This window comes from Antrostomus carolinensis, unplaced genomic scaffold (genome assembly GCF_000700745.2).
Source record: "Antrostomus carolinensis isolate BGI_N321 unplaced genomic scaffold, ASM70074v2 scaffold7319, whole genome shotgun sequence".
Lineage (NCBI taxonomy): Eukaryota > Metazoa > Chordata > Aves > Caprimulgiformes > Caprimulgidae > Antrostomus > Antrostomus carolinensis.
In genome coordinates, this window is record NW_010340594.1 from 1 (window position 1) to 15,785 (window position 15,785).

At 43.6% G+C, this 15,785-nt stretch overlaps 1 non-coding gene across 1 annotated transcript; it reads left to right on the plus strand.

Moving 5' to 3' along the window:
* Window positions 1–617: 617 nt before the first annotated feature.
* TRNAM-CAU (transfer RNA methionine (anticodon CAU)) lies at window positions 618–689 on the plus strand. The gene has a single exon. It is a non-coding gene; the product is annotated as a tRNA-Met (tRNA).
* Window positions 690–15,785: the final 15,096 nt, after the last annotated feature.

A 15,785-nucleotide genomic window follows, 5' to 3' on the forward strand; every position in this document is an offset into this window, starting at 1 on the left:
TCTTTAAGGTCCCTTCCAACCCAAACCATTCTGTGATTTTGTGATTCTGTGAAATCGGGAATAAACTTCTTAACACCAATGTAGTCTATAAGAAGCAGCATTCTTTATTGCAGTGCTGGATGCATGGGGAATTGTTCCACCTATCGTGCATACCAACTTGTCCCTCTACAAAAGTTTTATACTATCAAAACATGCATATTCATTCATTTTCTGATAAATTATTAACATATTCATTACATTTCCAAGTACCCATTAATACATTTAAATGTTCTTTTCGTTTGCACACTGGTCATCTTCAGGGGTCATCTGGTGATCACAGAAAGTTTTGTCACTGTGCCTTTTAGCTGAATTTTTCTTCTGCATATGCTTAGTTCATCTCTTGGCCTGTTTACAACATTTCTGTCTCCACAAAGCTAGTTTATTCCAACATCACTACCTTATCTACCCTACTGCTAGAACTTGGTGCTGCAAATCAACTACAAACTTGACTAGGCCCAGCAAATATGTCACTATCTTTCCACGCCACATTGTTTAAGCAGGAGGGGATGTTCTCTCAGAATGGTATTGGGGGTGGAAGGCTGGATGAGCATGTATATATAGAATTAGAAAAAGATATCAGCAGAGTGGTGCAGTGGAAGCGTGCTGGGCCCATAACCCAGAGGTCGATGGATTGAAACCATCCTCTGCTAGTTTATTTGCTTATTGTTTTCCCAATTTGCCCCCAAGACTGCACCTCCTGCCCCCACCTCGGGCAGAGCAGTTGGGTATGGTGAGGAAACTCAGGTCCACTCACAGCTGGTTAGCTCAGTTGGTTAGAGCATGATGCTAATAATGTCAAGGTTGTGGGTGCGAGCCCCGTGCAGGTCATAGAGTTTTTCTTCTTGTTTAGTGGTTTGTTGGGTTTTGGTTTTTTTTTTTTCCCTTTCTGTTTTGTCTCGCCCAGCACTGACCAGCAACTGTGCAGGGACCCACAGGTCTCTTACTGGGGCTGCACAACCCAAAGAACACAGGAAAGCAGCCAAAAAAAAGAAAATAACCCAAGTGGGAGGAAACAGAAAAAAGAAGAATTAGCAGAGGATGGTTTCAATCCATCAACCCCTGGCTTATGGGCCCAGCACTCTTCCGCTGCACCACTCTGCTCACCCTCAGTATCTCTTTTTACTGCCTATATAAACACACTCATAGGTATCTTCCATTAATATGGACATACCTTTATAGGGGTGGTGCCTGCACCCCAGTTCTGTGGAATAGTTCCCTGGGAGACCTTCACCCCTTAGCCTCTCCCTAAAAAAACTCCTTCTTTTGCAGTTTTTTGCTCATATTCAAGGACAGATCTCACCGCATGTGTCAGCCAACAGCACCCATATAAAGTGAAGAATTGTTTAAAAGTAGCTTTGAGGAGAAAGTCAGCAACCAGTCAGTGTGCACCTAATAGCATCACAAATGGGATCAAGCAGAATACACAAAATATATAATCAGCATCATCATGGAATCATAGAATGGTTTGGGTTGGAAGGGACCTTAAAGATCATCCAGTTTCAACCCCCCTGCCATCAGCAGGGACACCTCCCACTAGACCAGGTTGCTCAAAGCCTCATCCAACCTGGCCTTGAACACTTCCAGGGAGGAGCAGCCACAGCTTCTCTGGGCAACCTGGGTCAGTGTCTCGCCACCCTCACAGCAAAGAATTTCTTCTTCACTTCTCATCTCAATCTTCCCTCTGCCAGTTTCAAGCCATCACCCCTTGTCCTGTCACTCCCTGCCCTTCTCCAAAGTCCCTCCCCAGCCTTCCTGGAGCCCCTTCAGGTACTGGAGGCCACTAGAAGGTCTCCCTGTAGCCTTCTCTTCTCCAGGCTGAACAGCCCCAACTCTCTCAGCCTGTCCTCATAGGAGAGGTGCTCCACAGCCCTTGGATCATCCTCTTGGCCTCCTCTGGACTTGCTCCAGTAGGTCCATGTCCTTCTGATGTTGGTGGCCCCAGAACTGGAGGCAGCGCTGCAGGTGGGGTGTCAGGAGAGCGGAGCAGAGGGGCAGAATCCCCTCCCTGGACATGCTGCCCACGCTGCTCTGGATGCAGCCCAGGACACGGTTATTGGCCTCTGGGCTGCGAGCGCACATTGCCGGCTCATGTTTAGCTTCTTGCCAATCAGCATCCCAAGTCCTTCTCCTCAGGGCTGGATTTGTGCTTGGGGTTGCCCTGACCCAGGTGTAGGACCTTGCACTTACGCAAGTTAAAAAAAACAACCAAACAAACAAAAAACACCAAACCAATCAACAAAACATGCTTTTTTTTAAGCATCTCATTTGTACACCTTTCCTACAGCAGGGCTTCAAGTTGTGTTACTGCAAGCCATAAGCTACTTTACTCTCATTTCTAACTCCCACTCTTGAAAAATTCTGATCTTCATAGATGGGTGTATTTGGTTTACACTCAAGGTTGGGGTGGGGTGAGGGTGCTGCAGAAGTGGCCTCAGTTGAGCAATCAGCAAAGCTAGCAGCACCTCTGTAAAAACATATTTAAGGACAAAACATTGGCCAGAGTGAGGAAAAGAAATATGCAAGAAACAATCCGGCTAAGATCACGGACAGAGCAGAAGGAATAGCAGGAGGAGCACTGGAATAAGCTGCCCAGAGAGGTTGTGCAGTCTCCTTCTCTGGAGATGTTCCAAACCTACCTGGATGCTTTTCTGTGCAACCTGGAGTAGGGAACCTGCTGCAGTGGGGTTGGACTAGATGATCTCCTGAGGTCCCTTACAACCTCCACCATTCTGATTCTGTGATGTACTCCAGGCACTGGAGCAGATTCCAATGCAGCCTGTGGAGGACACCATGACGGAGCAGATTGTCCTCTGCAGCCTGTGAAGAGGACCACACTGTAGCAGATATCCACAGGGGCCTCTGCCAGAGACAGTGGGTATTCCCTGAAGGAACTGTAGCCCATGGAAAACCCACACTGGAGTAGTCTGTCCTGACTGCCATGTGCTGCAGACACACCATCTTTCTTAAATAACAACAGCCCTAGGCCTAGCCAGAGGGGAAAAAAAGAGGAAAAAAAAAGTAAACTAATCTGCAATATTGTTCGAGAGGAATCTCTAAGGCAGGATATCTGAGCATCATTACTATTCTGCACAAAAACTTGTCCAAAAGAGCAATGTACTCTCCAGCATTTCTTCCTCTTGGCCAGGAAAAGATTTTAGCACCTGTTGAATCAGGTTCATGAGATCTCCTTGAGTCTAGGAAACACCATCTATCCTCCAGAAAGAATGGAGGCACTTTCTCATTAGGGAAATGGATTTCACCTACTGCTCCTGAGCTAGCAAGGCTGTAGCAGGTACACTCACTGCCTGGATACACTCTGGAATGATGAACGGCAACACTTAAGCTCTAACAAATCCACTTACCTGTTTTAGCTACTTGCATGTTTCTTAACACTACGTGAGGAAGCTGTTCTCTCCCTTATCTGCCATAATCTCATTTAACCTGGCTCATTAGGCAAAGGGTTCTGTAACACACTTTATAAATGAATAATCACATTAGCATCACTGGGAGGACTAAATGCTGTGCAATTATGCTATGTGATAGGTCAAACAGGTTTTCAGATTAAGGTGGTAAAACCCATATAAGCATGCACATGAAGGGAAGGGGGCAACCACCAGTTAAGAACATAGTCCCATCAACCAGCCAGGTTTCCAGTGCAAGCTACCACTGCTGCAGGGCTCAGTGATACCAACATATGACATCCCTCAGCACTATTGCTCAGCAGAGAAGGACCTGGGGGAATTGGTCAATAGCCATCTGAACGTGAGCCAGCAGCGTGCCCAAGTGGCCAAGAAGGCCAATGACATCCTGGCCTGTATCAGAAACAGTGTGGTCAGCAGGGCCAGGGAAGTTCTTACACCTGTACTGGGCACTGGTGAGGCTGCACCGGGAGTTCTGTTTTGGGCCCCTCACTCTAAGACGGACATGGAGGGGCTGGCGCGTGTCCAGAGAAGGGCAAGGGAGCTGGGGAAGGGTCTGGAGCACAAGTGTGATGAGTTCACAGCTGAGGGAACTGGGGTTGTTTAGCCAGGAGAAAAGGAGGCTGAGGGGAGACCTTCTGGCTCTCTCCAACTCCCTGAAAGGAGGGGGTAGAGAGGTGGGGGTGGGTCTGTCCAACCAAGGAACAAGGGACAGGACAAGATGCAATGGCCTCAGTTTGCACCAAGGGCAGTTGAGATTGGATGTGAGGAAGAATTTCTTTCCTGAAAGGGTTCTCAGGCATTGGAAGGGGTTTCCCAGGGCAGTGGTGGAGTCCCCATCGCTGGAGGGACTGAAGAATCGTGTAGACATAGTGCTGAGGGACATGGTTTACTTGGGGACTTGTCAGTGTCAGTTTAACATCTGGACTTGATAATCTTAAAGGTCTTTTCCAATTGAGGCAATGTGCTGGGTCTGTGATTCCATTCACCTTGTAATTCAGCCAACAAGACTTTCTGCTGTTACAACTAGCGTGAATATATCGGAATGGATTTTAGGTAAGGAGGCAACAAGGAGCATTGGATTCTAAGATGAGTCATGACCTCTCCGGAGCAACCTGAGCACTATTCCATGCTTTTCTAGGTTTAACACATCTTTCTTTGCTGCAAGTGCCTTCAGGTAACCCCTAGTAGCTTGCGTTGCCAAAGGAAGTTTTGGATGTAAGAAACAACAGCTTTGTTCTGTGTATTACAAATCATGTTTGTCAGGTTACAACACAAGCAGTTTTAACAAGCATAGTGTATATACATTGTCAAGCATCAAAATACATCCATTCCATCAGTTATTTAGGTACTGTTGCCTCCTCCACTGTTCTTTCCAGAAGCTCCTGCTTTCTGCAGCCGGCTCGCACTTGGTTGCCGAGGCATCCTCTGGGCAGATCCTTCCCGGCTGCTCCTTTCTGTAAGAACTTGGGCTCCACTGACAGCAGAACTGGTTTTATTTCTCCCTGAATAAACAAACACATCCATTAATTTTCAAGTCCCAACCCTATGTGTCACCAGCACAGCATCTAAGCTGCAAGCGTTCCTTCAGAAGTCATGCAAAAGGCAAAATTGCATTGGGTGTCGCAAATGTATCCAGCATTCAACACAGAAAGCGAATTTGTGAATTCAGCTCAACAGATATCAGGGCCACAAAATCAAAACCAAGTTGCAGTAGGAGCATTGTTAATTTTCATCAGGTTTAATCAACAAAGTAACAAGCCACTTTGTTCTTTAAACACTTGCTTTCATTTGGCACAGGAACACCAGCACTGCAAACAGCACCTCAAGAACATGAAGAGCATCTAACACCTCAAGGCTGGGATAAGTAAATCAATGTGCCAGTGTCCCCCCAATTTCTGAAACCTGCAGTCACATTAGCAGATCAGAAACCCTTCTCTTCATGCCACTTCTGTGTCTTGATGAGCAAGTTTGCATTTCCTATTATCTTCTGGGGTTTCCAGGAGCTCAAACTCTTACACAGGACCTACTCACAGATTTTCTTACTGTGTTCAGAAGATGAGTTCTCCTTCTGCAGGCACAACTTCTCTAGAGAAGACACAATTTCTAAAAATCCAATGCAACAGCAGAGAGAAACCATGGGTAGAAAGGAAGAAGTTGAGGGAGGCAAGAGGCACGCAGCCCACCCTGCTGGATTCAGCTAAAGGAGTGACAGATGAAGGTGTGCTGCAAACAAGTGACAGGAGGGGATAAGTGACTTTTCCTGGCAGTGGACAGAACTACTTCAGATTCCTATCCGCATTAGGAAAGATTATAAAAATAAAAAACATGAGGCAAAGAGGTCACAGCTTTTACTGAAGACAGCAAGCTCCAAGAAGTATCATAAAAAACCTAACAAAAGGAGGAAACAAAACACAGGAATACAAGGAGCTGTAGTTACATACATGCAATTAAAATGAAGGGTGACATTTTAGCAATCATTATCAGAGCAACTTACAGAATACCAACAGCTACTTCACACATCGGAGTCTCCACAGGCATGGCTTGGAAATCATCAGCTTGGATCATCTGTGCTATGGACAGCGCACAGACTGGAGATATGTCTGTTTTACTTAATCAAACTGTCCTGTCTCCTTGGAGCAGCTGTCTGAGAACAGGACTCACGTCAGTACCACAAGTTAACACTTTGCCCCACCAGAAAGACTTTCAACTAAAGAGTACGTGGCCCCTTCATATCTGTAAAATTTGACAGACTAGGTTGGCAAAAGAAATACATTCACTTATTCCAGCCAAGTCAGGTGCTGTTAAAAAACTCTATTATTGTAAAACTAGTGATTTGCCAGCAGTTATCACCCCAAGCCAGTCAACCAGCCTAGCAATCTGTCTTTGTAGCTCAAGCACTTCAAGCAGTTTCACTAGCACAAGAATTGTCCATGAAAACAAACAAATTGCACAAAGGCAATACTTAATCTCACAGCATTTGAGAGAAAAATTGGCAGGAAGAAAAAGCATTATAGTTCACCATGATGCTTTTAGCAATCCAGGACAGGTGAATGCCCTCCCCTATCCAGCAAGAGTGCAGGTCCTCAACCTGTGTATAACTCTAACCATGTGCACACACAAAACAACTGTAACATGAAGCACTACTGGAAGTCAAGCCCTTGATCTTCTGACCTAGCTGAAACGACTTGGGGAGAAAGAATCACTTCATTGAAGAGACACTGCACTCAAACAAAGCACATGCTCTCCATCCTCTTAGCCTCAAAAATCACAGTAAAACAAACCAGTCACTCTAACAGCATAAAAAACAACTATATTTTTGGAAGCATCCTATCTAAACCCACAAACCAGTCAAGAACAGCTCACAAAGTGTGCAAGGACAGGCATGGTTTGTGCACTTCTGCTAGTTAAAACACCACCAGAGATAGAGTGTCAATTAGCGCAAAGCACAAAAGACAATGAACAAACACAAACTCTCTGTAATTCAAGCACTACAGACTAACAGATGAATTCCACTGATATTTTCCTTGGTGACACAAGATGTCCTTATGTTGGATGTGTCTGGTTGTCATAGAACAATGGCAGTCCAAATAGCTACAGATGCAAGAGTCAAGCCAAGAGAGAGCCTAATCAAACACTTCCCCCTCCCCCAAAGACAACTCCAAAAGAAGCAGCTACGTGTTTATCATCACAAGAGTGAGGCATAGTTTGAGAAGAAAGCACTTGCAGAAAGCAAGTGAAGACCGATCAGATTTAGTAAAGGTACTCAGGAAAGGAACTCCAACTCCAAATATGCTTTCAGAAGTGGAAATCTAAAGCTCTTCTCTTTCAGTTTCCCCTCTATTCAACCTACTGCTTTCCCCAGGGGATCCTTCCCTGCCTCTGTGCAGTAACAGGAACTACAGATTTTCCTCCCATTGGTACATAAATAAATAAATTCTCAAAAATCCTACTCCTGTTTCTTTCTTACACCGGGCACAGTAAACCAGCTGGCCTTTCTAGACAAGCAAAGACTCAGTTTTAGGTGTGAATAAAAATAAAATTAAGAGCAAGAAGTCCCTCCTTTTTGTACTATGTGTTACCTAGAGGACTAAAGACACATCTTTTGCCCAATCACCAGAAGCGTGAACAGTAAAGGGACTCCAAATCTCAACATCTCCTGACCATGGAAAAATCTCAGATCTAGCTAGACTTCACTCTCCAAAGTAGTCCAGATGTTGCTCATTATACTCAATCCTTTGCCAGACTGCCCTGCAGAGTCTGGCTCGCATCCCTACATAAGTATCAAAAGTAGTCCTCTTCTGCAACACAAACTGGCAGGTTCTCAGGTCTTCAAAGCTGCTGCCATATCATAAACATGGCAGGATGCACACACTGGGCTCTTTCCAGAGTCACAGAATCACCCCCATTACAGCAGCCTCCCTGAGAAAATAGAGTAAGGCAAGACTGGCAAAATGTGTCTCAAAAAATCTAGCTGAATGGTTTTGAAACAAGAGGAAGAGGAAAAATTAAGAAGAGGTGTAGGAGACCAATTAGAAGAACAAACCATCTGAACAGATAGTTTTGGCACCACAGCTAGCTTATAATCTCCTGGAACAAAGGACTGCTTGCTCAAAGATGCAGACAATGGCAAGAGACAAAACTTGATAAGGGAAGAAGGGATGGAGACCCCGTGAGCCTTTCCAAGAAATGTCTCAAACACTCGCAAGAATGGTGGACATAAAAGGGGAAGGCAAGTGCCAGAAAGTGAGAGAGAGAGAAAAAAAAAAAGAAAAGAAGAAACAACTTCTGGACAGGTGCTCCTACAGACCAATACTGGAACCCAGACCAGTGATCTCTGTCATACTCTCTTTCTCTCTCTCTCTTTTACTTTCTTCCATTAACGTAAGGACTACATCTCATACGCATGACAAATATTAAGCATTTCTGCTACTTACTTATTGACAAGCCTAGCTGTGAAATAAAAGGCTCTGTTTGCCCACAGACCTCGTGTGTTGTGCACATCTTATACCAACCAAGAAAATCAGTTAATCTGAGTCACATTTCCCTCTTTTCTGCTACAGGAAAACTTTACGGCAGAAATCTGGGATTTCCCTCTTTCCTGCTACAGGAAAAGCAGGCAGAAATCCGGAACCTGACAGATGGTTTTCAAATGCACTTTCCAAAGTAATTAAACTAAGACCTTAAGTATGCATTGAGCAAAGGGTCATTATTTAAGCATGCTGGCATGTTTTCTCTTGTCAGTACTTATCTGAAGAGAAGGATTTGGAGAGAGAAGAGAACACAAAATAAGTGGAGACCTACACAGGCCCACAAATCACCTGCACAGGACTTACACCTTCCTCTCTTCTCCAGCAACCCTGTTTCTTCACAACAGGTTGGGTATTCAACTGCATTACCAGATAAGACTACGAAAGCAAGCTTACAGTAATGAAGTCGCAGATCCTGTTCAAGATACTGACAAGCTCCTTAGGTGCTCAAAAATCTTAACTGAGCACATCAGGTAAGAAGCCTCTAAATGAGATGTCTGAAGGTGTGTTAACATAGACAGCAATTCCTCGCTCCCAGAACAGAGGTCTACATTAGTCTGATCAATCTGACAGTTCTTTTCCAAGGCAACTCTCTGAAATAATACTTCATTCTCATCTACACAATGGATTGATTCTCCCCTACTCTAGTATCTGTGTTACCTTGGGAGGCTGCCAACTTAACCACCAGGAAGTGTCTGGTTCACTGAAGACATGGTTTTCATTCACCAATCCCACTCTTTTGGGAGATTGTTCACTTCAAGGCTGATCAGAAGAGCCACGGGAGCCCCTCTCTCATCCATGGATCAGCATGAAACGCACCAGCCTAAAAAAAAACCTACAAATCCACCTGTGTTCCTGGTTGCCCCTCATTTTACTAGTTTTTACCACCACACTGAGATAGTCTCATTTCCTCCCCTTATCTTGCACATAGATTCCAGAAAGCGAGGATGGAGAAGAGGTCTCTCATTTTTCTCAGAGTGCTCTATTCAGTCTGTATTTATAAGATTTTCTTGAGTGTTTCTTTGGTTGGTAGCAGTGAAGAATGAGACAGTTGTCACTCACGAACTCACATCTCATTACTTTGCCAGAAAGTCACATTATGTCAGGTCTGGCATTTACAATATTCCTCTAAATCCCTTTTCTTTCTGTCAGTTCTTGCCTTGCAGAGCATGAAAAAGAAAAAAAAAAAAAAAAAAAAAAAGACATACTAAAACCAAAATTATCCCAGTGCAGTGTTTAGATCAAATATCCAGCAGAGAGGAAAGCCTCACAGTCTCAGGTAAACCCACAAACCTTCTGCAGGGAAAGCGTGACAGGAGAGACCTACAGAGTCCCCTCTGCCACCTGCTCACATTGACAGCACTGCCAGTGCTACCCGAGTCCTGGTTTTGGCCATCCACCTGCATTAACTCGCCCATCCATGTCCACCACACTTGCAGTATCTATAAATACATGATACAAAGAACCACCCAGGCTACTGAAATGATCCAAGTATCTTCGGGGAATACATCGGCCCAACAGCGTTTCCTCTTGAACCGTGGCCCGTTCAAAAGCCACCAGCTTCTCCAATGGACACCGCCACACATTCATAGCTAAATCATTTGGCAAGTTTGCAACAGGCTCCCACCATATGCACAGCACTGCAACAAACATAGCACACTTAAAAGAAAGAGTATTGAAGAAGCCTGTGCCTCTCAAATAATGCATTTTTTCCCCTTAAAAAAGTTCCTCAGATGGGAGGAAGCCCTTCCCAAAAGACAGTAGTCCAGGTTGCATATCAGCATCTACAGCTTTTTCACCATACAAAACGTAAAGATGCAATAAAATTACAAGCATGTCTCAACTTCAGTTTTCAAAGTGCATTACCCAGAAAAAAACATATTTTCATGGGAACAACAAAGCCACCTATTCTTTTGGGACTAGGTCCCCATCAGGTTTTAAGCATTCTAGCCTAGACTTTTTCCAAATTATTCCCGGGATAAGAAGAAAGACTTAAAAGCTGTTTGTCTGCTGTTTCTGATGAAGTAGAAAAGACTATTTCACTACCTATCATGTGTATTTTCTGAGTATCAAAATCTGCTACAACTTCCTGGGAGAAGAAAGGAGCTGGAACTTTTAACCAAGGGACCTTCAACCATGTAATAAAGCAGGGCACAGCTACAAAGTTGGCTTTTTTTTAATTGGTTGTAAAATAACCAATATCAGCACCTGCAACCCACAAAATAATTGTAATTTCTGTACCACAAGACAAACAAGGTCTGTAAAGTGAAATTATTCAGTTGCTGATGGACTAAAGAAATGCCTCCAATACATTAAAGTTAAAATAAAAAATGCATTCTAGAATGGAAGCCTGAGGGAAAGGGGGAGCGAAAGCAACAACCCCACACTAGGAAAGCTCTGAATAGAACACTTCTTGCCCCATGTAACTTCCATGTCCATCATCTCACAAAACAAGAATAAAATCCTCTAATTCAAAAGGCTTGAACTCTACTGCTTATGGTAGAAAGAGTTAGAAGGAGTTGCAGGACAAAGATCTGGAAGGTAATCTAACTGCTCTTTGGTGAATGTAGGAAATCCACTTATTGGAGTGATATTGATGAAGCAGTGAAAAAAACTGAGTATGAGTGAAGCAACTAAGTAAGAAAACCATGATCAGGACTGTATTAGTCCTTTGGTTAGTCCTGTAAGTCACCTCTAGATTCTTCTAGAGATTTTTTCAGGGAAGACACACAAACCACAGTGTCCAAATACGACATTTTACAGATGCATAACACAATTAAGAACACACTGCTATCAGTCAGATCCCATAGATATATTTAATCTACAATTACAACATAATAGCCAGTATAACCAAGAAGAAAATTCACTGTCTGATATATAAAAAACAGGTTAAATGCATTTAAGAGAAATCCTTAGCATCTTTGGGGAAATTCCCTTCACCACTGTATCAGAGCTCCACATGGCATTAACCTCATCAGCAACCTTTTCTTCTTAATAATCTACATTATAAATCCTGCATCAAGATGAACCCCGAGATACTACAAGAATACCTGCAAAGCAGGTTGCATGACTATCCAAGAGTGATGCCAGTCACTGTAGGTCTTTGCAGCAATAGTCGTCATCCCAAAAGGCTGACCACATCTAAAGAGAGACAATGCAGAGAAAGTGCAAGAAACAAGAAGTGAGAAAAAGGGATGAATAGGGAAGGCTACAGAACACAAGGATGGCAAGAGGAACACATAGGGAGGACAAAGTTGGCAACAAGCTGCATAGTAGAGAGAGATATTGAGGAAATCATTCAACAGCAACACTTAGAAGAGACCTTGATCGTATCCAAGTATTTTCACAGGAAGAAAGTACTTACAAATGCAGGGGCAGAAAAGGACTTATGACTCTCAAAAGCGTGTTTTTCCACACAGAAAAGAAAAACACGCCCTGTGGAACACCATCTTGGTGGTGGGCTCAGTGGCATTTCCAACAGGCACATAAGTGCAACGCAGTTTCACAGAGCAGGAAAGCATCTGACCCCTGCTATGCAGAACAGGAGGCTGCAACAGTTCATTGCAGCCTTAAAATCCACAGACCAGCTGAGAGGTCACAAGGGAGACAAGATTTTGAAAAGCAAGCTCACATTAATAATGCATTTAGGACAAGAAATTAAGAGGGGCAAAAGCTCTGGGAAATAACTCCATGAAGACACTTGGGCTGGGAAAGCAGGGAATGCAGAAAAACCAGTTGGGAGTGCAGAGTGAGAGAAGCATCAAAGAATACTCATCAGCCTAGAAAAAAAAAAAGCAAGGCATTGACACAAGTATGTCAACAGACAGGTAGAAAATTGCAGGGAAACCACCCGGGGCTTGAGGGTTGGCTGACAGGAAAAGCAAGCATGGAAATAATACGTAAGAAAATAGCATACTTAAGTACACAAAGGTAAATGATACACATACTTAGTCTAGGCCAAAACCAACACCAGTGTCCTAACATGTATGCACACCTCCTCCTCTCATGCACAGAAAGAAATTGCTTGGATATCCTTTCTCTTTAAAACCAGTTCTTTCCCTCCCTAATCAACAACTACTGAGGAACCATTTTGCATGCAGCTTGCCCAAAGTTGTATAATACTGAAAGAACATCTCCTTCTGCTTAAACAATGTGACAAGGAAAGTTAGTTACTTATCAGCTAGGCCTAGTCAGGTTTGTAGTCTAAAACAGGCAACAGGAGGCTTAAGGTGTCAAATCTTTAAAATAGGGCAGATAAGGTAGTGATGTTAGAATAAACCATTTCTGTGGAGACAGAAATATTGTAAACAGGCCAAGAGACGAACCGAGCACGCACACAAGAAAAATTCAACTAAAATGCAGTGACAGAAGTTTTTATGATCACCAGGTGACCCCTGAAGATGACCAGTGTGCATGCGAAAAGGACATTTAAATGTATTAATGGGTACTTGGAAATGTAATGAATATGTTAATAATTTATCAGAAAAGAAATGAATATGCATGTTTTGATAGTTTAAAACTTTTGTAGAAGGACAAGTTGGTATGCACGATAGGTGGAACAATCCCCCATGCATCCAGCGCCATAATAAAGAATGCTGCTTCTTAAGACTATACTGGACTTAAGAAGTTCATTCCCGATTTCAGTGACATGTATCCAGCTAAATATGCCAGATGGATGCTCCAATACTCAAACTTGGTAATTTTGAGCCAGCTATCATGAATTCAGTTACCAGCAAAAACAGATCCATGTAGAACACCATGGTTATTTTTTATGGGAAAACACAAAATAAAGTCATTCATATTAAGACTCCCTGTTGCTTTAGCTGTAAAAAAGATGAAATAACTACCAGGGTGCACACTCTCTTCTCCCTGCCAACAGTGCTGTTCAGAAATGCTGTAACAGTCTTTTTTTAGCTGCTTTATAAAACCTCCCTGCATCATGATGGGCTGAGAAGCCTAAGCCAATATCTCATCATTACTGATAGAACTCAAGCTAATCTTTTGAGAGACCTGGATTACTTCAGCCACTTGTCTGCCTTCTGGCAAAGGAGGAAGCACAGGAGAAAGAGCAGATATGCAGAACGGAAGGACACTGTGCAATGCATCTTGGCAAGCTTATATAGGACAAACACTGCTCTTTGTATTAGCGCATTTGTATCTGGCTTTATCAGCAGACACAAGTCCCAGCTATGCAGAGGAGGACTTCCATCACCAAATGCCTGGTCCTGCATGGAACCACACCATCCTCTTCTTAAACGGAAGCAAGCATCTTTCATCAAGAGATGGCAGGGCCAACAGCAGACAGCAGCTCCTAAAGGGAAAGGAGGCAAGACAAGGCAAACGCTCCAGCAGAGCAGATCCAGCCCAGAGGACAACCCCAGTCACCCTATTAACACTTACCCAACTCCTGAACAATGGACTTGGACGGTGCCCAGAACTCGAAAGCTCTGTGAATGAGGACTGACTCCTCCTCTTCAATTTGAGCTAGCTGTTTGTTTCTCCAATTTAAGGAGAGAAAAATTTTCTGCTGAAGAAATGCTGATTTTAATGGTATTTTAATTTCAGCAACACTTCCCCCCCCCGCCCAAGGACTACAGTAAAACAAGCTCCTATCTTGAGCTACAAATAGTACAAGTCCTAACCCAGCCTACGGTGGTCCAGCAAAACACAGACAAGGCTGGCACTGATGGTCAGTTCTGCTTTAGATCATTACCAATTGCGAGATCTCTCTGGACACCTGTTTGTTTTCATGACCTTCAACCAGGAGTCCTATGCATCTTCTTCAGACACTCCAAACACATCAAGTGTCTACATGGCACTGTGGAGTGAGACATAAGCTAGCCAAAATTTGCACAAAGCTGCAATTAAAGCTGCAGAAGCTTGTTCATTTGCACTTGATGCCCAACTTAGGCCAGGCCAGGCACTGAGCTAACATAGCCCCTCCCCTGACTAAATCACAGCAAGCACTGACATCTACCTTCCATCCAAGAAGCTACAGAAATGTATCTTCACAAGGAGAGCTGGACAAAACGTGTCCTCTTCTTGATGTTAATGAGATCTTACCGGTACTTAGTATACTCACAGAAATGAGGACGCAGGACTAAGGTTGCAATAAGCTGCCGCTGAGCTTAAGTTCTGCCCAAATAATTTTCTGACAGAGTTTGTTTTTCAATGGTGATTTTATTCACAAAGGAACTGGCTGCTGTCTAACATCACGTGGTGCTGGGTAACAGCAAAGTCACTTGGGCTGACAAAAACTGAAAAGAGAAGTTTTCATTCAGAGTGAGATACAGCTCTAATATAACACAAACTGCCAGAAAATTAAACATAGCATGGAAAACCAAACATTCTGGCAAGGCACACAAGTGCTGCACATCAGAATCTGGTTAGGACTAAGTGTGATGAGAGAGAAGAGGTCAAAGTGTCCCTGTGTCATCACTACTGAGCACCAGTTTGCAAAGAGAGCAAATCCAAGTTCAGCATTTAGTGTTTTATTGCTTGTCTGAAGTGAAACTGTGGCTTGATGGGCACAATCCTCCTGTCTCAGCAAGATGCGTATGATCCGGTGATCTCAGTGCATCAACTAGCCCTGAAGACCTATTTTAGCCTTGTGAAATTAAGCAGCGATGTAAAATAAAGCAGCAACAGGAGACACTGAAGGCCAAACTAATACTGTGAACATTCACCACAAGCACCACAGAACTACTGTCATACTTCCCTGAACTTCACTGCACTTCACCCTCGATTCCAAGGGCTTGTCACAGTGTGCTCAAGAATATCAACTTCTCAATTTTAAAGGGAAACTATGGAGAGAAAGGTCTGGCCAGAGACACTAGGACTGCAATCTGACTGAGGCACCATTTTGGACCAGGAGATGCTCTGCTAGAGATGCAGAATGAGCACCCTGGATTGATACAGGAACAACCAAATTAAGCCCCCAAGACAGATACACGTTCCTAGCAACTCACATCCTCTCTAAGGTGCTTGCAGCACCTCAAGCTGGTAGAAGGCAACAACTAAGGGCATATCAACACTACCTTAGGGTTTTTGGCTTTCCCTCTTGAGGAATTTAATGCTGATTGACAAACACATTGCCATCTGACCTGAGCTGGCCTGCTACTAGCCAAAACTAGCCCATGGCAGTGGCCTGGTTCTAGAAAAATCTTGGTTTTACAGGAAGTGCCACAGAAACTGCATACATTAGAGGGGAAAAAAAGCTAATCCAGATTAACAGACAGACAGGAACAAAAATCTTACCAAAGTTTCTTCACAGTTTGAGTGGCCCATCACACCTGAA